We start from the raw sequence: 7,500 nt of genomic DNA on the forward strand, positions 1-7,500 counted from the left end.
AGCTATAGGAACGCAAAGGGATAATTACATTAAATATGAATAAACAGCCAATATTCACTCAAGTCACAAACCTGTGTTCGGTAGATGCTTCTGTACTGTGTTGCTAACGAGATCTTTCCAAGTGAAACTACACCTATAACTTCTCGTAAGTTGCAGAGATAAAGATGCCTGATTAAAGGATACAAGTTGCTTTCTATTGTTAATTGTTATGACAACAAGATACATTATCAGTAGCCTGATTTACTCTGCTGGAAGATAGAAAGGGAGTGAAATGGTTTCGTGTAATCTTGCGAGGTAAATGCCGTCTTGCTTGTAGTATGATTTTAGTGTTTACTTGCCAGTAATAAATTCTGTGCCTATACTGTGATGTTTATTACAAGAAGTATTTTGTTTTCATTGCTTAGAGATTTGGGTTCATATTCATGCACAATGAATAAGTTTTTATCTGTGTATATAGTTACGTTCTTCCTTTCATTTTTTTATAGATTCTGTGGGCGCAAAATAAGTTTACTTTTCACAACCAACAATTAATTTTTTATCTTTATTTCATTACCTATATTTTTCAGACACTGAGAAATGCCGTTATAATTAAGATAATTTGATGGGTCTTTTGAATTTTCTGTCATCGCTCACACACACGCACACACACACACACCACACACACACACACACACAGAGAGAGAGACGAGAGAGAGAGAGAAGAGAGAGAGTGTATGAGAGACTGTAGACGACGAGAGAGAGAGAGAGGAGAGAAGAGAGAGAGAGAGAGAGAGAGAGAGAGAGGAATTATCTGTCTAAGGTGAACGCAGTGTTGTCTTCGTTATTTTTTTTTATTGATAGCCACCTTAACTTAATACTCTTATTTTTGTGTGTATCATATCGCTAGTCAGTATGTAATGTCATCTGAAGCTTCGTAGATGTTTCATCATGAGTGACTTGTTTAGCAAGAAGATGAAACCTGCTCTGAAAGGTCACACTTGATAGGAAATGAACTCGTAATCTGGTCGTGGAGATTTCATTAGCAATGTCATTCACTGTGGTTCTTTATTCTCAAGAGATGACCGTACGTGAACTGTTTTAATGAGGTCAGGAGAGGTATCCAGTTGTAGGAAACCAAAAGTCCGCCTGGTGGGGTTTAAAGCCTTAAGGAACTTGAGAACTTGAAACCTGTTTTTTTTTTCTAAGCACTGCGCCCAAAAAAAAGGTCTGTGGACGCTACTATAGGGAGTTCACAAAGTCCCTACGTGACGTAGCTGCACTCGCTTTTTATTGTTTTACTTTACTTCCGTTCCTGCTTGCTTTCTCCCAACTCGCTGTCTAACACCTCTAACTATTACATCTCAGTTCATTTGTGGGGTTTTCCCTGACTTAAGGCCAAAGTGGGTGAAATTGCCCCATTATCATTCTATATAGCCTAAAGTTCATGGTTCGTTTATGCATTCATTAAAAAAAAAAGAAGTGAGGGAGCGCATTATGAAAGTGCTCCTACGGTGGTTACGTGGATGCGCTGGACAACGCACAGATTGGCTAAGGTTTGGCCGTTTTTTTTTTCATTCTTATATAATGACATATTGCCACGAAATCGCAATGCCTGGAAGTTATACACTAACATTATACAAAACTTCAGTCAAAGCTAAAAGAATTGAGCTGTCAGTAAGTCCTCATATATATCTGGATGTGGAAAAATAGTTATTACTTGAGATAATTCCATGGATTTATTTAAAACTGTATTGGAAGGCCGTTACCAGAACACTACACCTGCGTAGCCGTCTTCTATTCATTCTTCTTTGTTAATTTTATGTGCAGTGTCACCTCCGGGACAAAATAATGAAATGAAACAGGGAAGGACCACATCTCTGAAATTATAGATATGATGTTTTTGTACAATTACTGCAAAGTCTGAATGCTCTTGTATTATGTGACCAGATTTTTTTTGCTGTAAAAGCGTGACATTTCATATATTATTATATATATGTACACACACACACACACACACATATATATATATATATATATATATATATATATATATATATATAAATATATATATGTATATATATATATATATATATATATATATTATATATATATATATATATATATATATATATAATACACACACGCACACACACGCACACATACTACCATCGTACCTTCGGTGGGGACTTTCTTTTAGGCCCTTTATTCTGTCGACATCAGCAGCTGCAAAGGGCCGCACTTTATACAGTTCACAGTCTATATAATATTCTTTTAATTCACTTCATTGGGGTATCGTAGCAGTCGGAGAAGACAATAGAAGTTGCCAGCTAGTGAAATGGCAAAATTAAACAAAATATCTGTACTATTCCATTAAAATGGGACAGTGTTGTTTTTGTAACACGAAAAAGCTGGACAAACGTGAAAAAAGCGGGACGGAACTCACAAAAGTAAAAAAAAGTGGACATTTTGCTAACTTTAAAAAAAAACAAAAAAACGGACAGACCTTGAAAAACGCGGGACTCTGATCACATTATCTGGTATGTAAAGGAATATTAGAGTGAAGCGGTAGTAGACGATAAAGTCTACTTATGGGCTATGTTAGGACAGCCGTCGAAGATTTTAAGATTGTTAGGTAACTGAATATGAGAGGAAAAGAATTAGTATTGGGAAACAGAATCATCAATTGAGTAGGCACGATGGTAGACCTTACTCAGAGGAGATCAGAAGTAGGAAACGATTCTGAAGTATCTGATTTCTTACAGGAATCGGGGGCTGCGCAATTAAGGTTGGTTTTAGGAGATACATGGAACCGAACTTTCTCTTATAGTGCATTTGTGGCGCTGAGATTGAAGTAGCTGGTTAGGTAATGGGTAAATGGAAATGATATTTCACGCGAGAGTTTTCATTGGGGAATATACGAAAGATATTTAGGGTCCAGTGTAATTTATTTAGAATACAAGTGTTACCAAAAGTCATAGAATGTTATGGAAATAGTTACAACTCACATAAGCAGATAGGATAAGACTAGATAAGTATGGACGTCTTGCAACAAAATACTAAACGAATTTACTTTTATTTAATATTCCATTGTACAGATATTCCTTGAATTGTTTTTGCAATATGCATTTAATGGCAAAAAATGTCTGAAATATCAAAAAAGACTTATTTTCTTTGAAGAACAATGCAATGCGTGAACTTGACTAGTTGGATCCTCTGATACATGACAGTGCATAAAACTTGACGGCTTTTATTCTCTCTCTCTCTCTCTCTCTCTCTCTCTCTCTTGCTCCTTGTCATCTCCAGAATTTATGTCTTGCGCAAAAAGAAATAAAATGAAAATCAAAGAAAAGACAGGGGAAGTTTTCTCCTCTGCTTTGTCTTCTACTGTGTTTAAGCTGACTATTTTTCACTTGATGCGCAGACATATATATACATATAAAATATATAATATATACTGTATATATAGTATATTATAAAATTAATGTTTGCTTTAAAAAAACTTGATGATTACACGAACAAAGTTACAGCCATGAAGAAAAGTGAAGCAAATGAAGTGCTAAGGTACTTTCGTATTATTATCAAGTCATGGTCGCTGCAACTAATGTCCGGATTCACACACGGCGTTGCAAAACCACGCAATTCGTAATGACTGGTTTTGGCGATCATCGCCATCGGTTGCGTGCCCTAGGGTGCAAAAAAAAAAAAAAAAAAAAAAAAAAAAAAAAAACACAAAAAAAAAATCAGCGGCACACATTAACAATTCAAGCGAAAATTTGCTAATTACCTCGTCATTACAATGCAATTACGGACGAAATCTCCAAGAATTGTTACCACGTTGCTAAGTTTTGGTGACGTGCACCATGTGTAGGTGGATGTTTCAAATGGATGGTGTACGTCGCCATTGCAGGTGCGCAATCTAATTACGACGGATGGCGACACTATTGCGCCAGTGTTGCGTATCGCGCAGTGACATGGTGACAGGGTGATATGTATATATATATATATATATATATATATATATATATATATATATATATATATATATATATATATATATATATATATATATAGATGATATATATATATATATATATATATATATATATATATATATATATATATATATATATATGTTTTTGTCTCTATATATTTAGGTGTTGTGACCATGTTTTGCTAATAAGACGAAAGTAGTTAGCATTCCATTGTTTCACTTTCCTTTCGTGGTTGTAACTTCGGACACCACCGTCCTTTACTCGCAGACTGATAAGAGATATAGAAGTAAAGGGTACAAGAGATGTGTTGAAAGGCCTAGCAACCACTCTGTTTCACTTTTCCTTTTTCCTATATATATATATATATATATATATATATATATATATATATATATATATTATATATATATATGCCCTTTAATTCCAATTCGCTCTACCTTGAAATTGAATATATTTTCATATATGTTGACTGAAGAGGAATTTTTAGTTGATAAAAATTTCGTCGCTCTCGTGGGTTCGAACCAGCGTCCAGCTAACTTGTTAGCCGAATCAATAACGTCACTGAAGTCCTGATTTCTCCTCTGTCCGCTGGATGCTGGTTCGAACCCATGAGAGGATATTAATATCAACTAGAAAATTCCCCTTCGGTTAACATAAATGATAATATATTAATTCCGAGGTAGAGCGAATTGGATATTGAAGGACATTTGTAGGTCAATGCATTATTAATATATATATATATATATATATATATATATATATATTTAATGTGTGTATTTATATACTGTATACACACACACACGCATACACACACACACACACACACACACACACATATATATATATATACATTTAAATTTTAAATTAATTGCATAATGATTTATATATGAGCTAATTGTATTTCATATTCCTTACAAGTTCATCAGAAGAGACGTGAAGCGGAAGACTGGAAATGAGTGAGATTTGTGGAAGTGAAAGCGCGAGAAAGGTATGATTGGCGGAATTTCACAGGATTTACTTTAAGATTCAGGGAGAGATTGGGTAGTTCATTGGTAAGTTGGTTAAGACTGATCTGGCCTTATGCCAGCACGGGGCCTTAAATAAGGTAAGGCTTGTAGAAGTTTCAAAAAGAGTGAGAAACTGGTTTGGATCTCTGCATTCAGCTCGAGGCAGCTTCATATATAATAAGTGAGATGAAATGGGAGGGGGGCGGGGGGTTTGGAGGACGGACTTCGAAATCCCTGTACAATGAATCTGCTGATGATTCAGTTTCCTAGTATTGTCTACATTGAAGAAAATACGAAATCTGAAACCTATCCAAATGATTTTACTTTAATGCCGTTAGTTCCGAAGGTAGTGCTTCACGTCTTCGTTATTTTCCTGTCACGTGTTTCTTTTCAATCAAGGACAAATTGGCTCACCTGTCCAACAGGGTGATCCTTCCTTGCTTTCCGACTCTCACGCTTTGATGATGGTGAACAACAATCTCTGGCGACCCGAGGAGCCGAATGGATGGAGCTCGTCGTTTGTCCCTCTTCTGTGCCTCTTTCTCCACTGTCAGGCCTTATCTTTAGGACTGGGAAGATGGAGGGGAGGGGGTGTTGTTGTTGGTGACTCATGTGTGACCCCCTACTCCCGTCCCCCTTCCATTAATCTTACTGGTTGAAAGTCCCATTGTTATGGAATCTCTCCAATCACCTTAGGCTTAGGAAGTTTCTATCAGAAATTCAGATCATATGTCCATTGTAAGAGGTTGTTCACTTAGGGGCGGATTGATGCTTACACATACACGCATGTATGTAGTATGTTCACGCACACATATATATGTACACACACACAACATGTATATATATATATATATATATATATATATATATATATATATATATATATATTCACATTAGCTTAAATCACGCTAGACCCTGTTTGGATGTGCATACTTCTTTTTTATTCCAACAACAGTGAAGGAAAACTAGATTATGAAAATGTTTGTTCCTTTATAATGATAAAGAGTTTTAACATTCGTATAAATATTAATTATGTCTGTATGCTCCACGCCTGCCGTTGCCTTTGTCATTTTTAGCATTTATGTCTTAGGCAAAAGAAATTATATTAATGAAAATCAAAAAAAGAAGAGGTAGAGTACGTGATATGTTTTTATCTCAACAGTTTTCTCACTTTGGTCAGAATGTCTCTTTCTCACTTAATTCATAGACACACACACACAAGGATACCACTGAAAATGTGGTATTCGCTATATACTATATATTAATGTCACGTACAGTATATATATATTATATATATGTATATATATATATATATATATATATATATATATATATATATAATATATATATTATATATATATTAAAATATAATTGAATTGAATTGAATCCTTCATTCCAACTATGAGCGATTTTTCTACATATACATATCTTTACAAAAGACTACAGAGAATATTGCATAAATATTCATACCTTCATAAAGTATAATAATTTCACGTTTATTAAAAACCCCCATTTTTTTAAATTTTTTAAAACCTAATAAATTACATTATATAAACGAATTATAAACTAGATATCTAATTGTTTACTTTTATGACTCACAAAAATGAGATTGTTCCATTTTAGAAAAACTACAGTCACAAACTGCTTTAAGAAGACTATTATTTGTCTTTCTTAGCCGAAGGAACAAATTAATTGTATTTTTGCTTAAAAGTTCACAAAATTTAGGAATACCCAATTTAGCAAATGTTCAGAAATACCACAGAACCTGTCAGCATTCATGAAGCGTCTCAGTGGATTATTATAACTGACACGGAGTTTGTTCAGAGTATCCTTTCTACTTTCCAACGTGAGTGGAATACCATAGGCAGGTGTTTCCAAATTTTTTTTAGCACGACCCCAATCAGCACTTTCAACTGTTCAGTGCCACCCCGTGTGAAACACACACACATATATATATTATATATATATGTGTATATATATATATTATTTATTTATTTACTCATTTATGCATTTAATCCCAAGTAGTTATGTTTATTTTTACATTTGCAGCATTACTGAGAATTTTGGTCATATGGTGATATTGAAGTAAAAGAGAAACAGAAAACATTTAACTTTTGTTTATTTAAAAGGTAGCTATTCATAAATGAAATGATCATATTTGGACAATTACAACATGTTGATACTATTTTAACACTTCGTAAGTTCATAACATGCTACTCATCAGATTTGGCAATTACAATATGGTGATAGTATTTTAACACTACATAGCACGCTGCTCAGTTATAACAGCTGTATTAAAAGTCTCATGCTTTACCTCCTGGCTATCTGATGTTATGAGTAGTCTACTTTTAGGACTGGTCACGATTTGATCAATTTTCTGTATCTGGGAGCATATTTTGTTACGCAACACATCGTACAGTTTTCCAAGTTGATATTTATCATACGGCTACGATAGTCATTTTTAAAGAACACCATTGGTGAGACTGCATGAATGAGAATGCGTTGAATTTGACATGATACCT

The 7,500-nt window shown here is 34.3% G+C and overlaps 1 protein-coding gene across 1 annotated transcript in view; it reads right to left on the reverse strand.

The window, feature by feature from the left end:
- LOC135226422 (uncharacterized) overlaps positions 1–5,549 on the reverse strand; it is a 33,660-nt gene extending 28,111 nt beyond the window's left edge. The window contains exon 1 of the mRNA XM_064265965.1: positions 5,393–5,549. The gene's annotated coding sequence lies outside the window, so the exon portion shown is untranslated. The remainder of the gene's footprint in view (positions 1–5,392) is intronic.
- Positions 5,550–7,500: the final 1,951 nt, after the last annotated feature.

The sequence above is a fragment of the Macrobrachium nipponense genome, chromosome 20, assembly GCF_015104395.2.
Source record: "Macrobrachium nipponense isolate FS-2020 chromosome 20, ASM1510439v2, whole genome shotgun sequence".
In the NCBI taxonomy this organism is placed as follows: Eukaryota; Metazoa; Arthropoda; class Malacostraca; order Decapoda; family Palaemonidae; genus Macrobrachium; species Macrobrachium nipponense.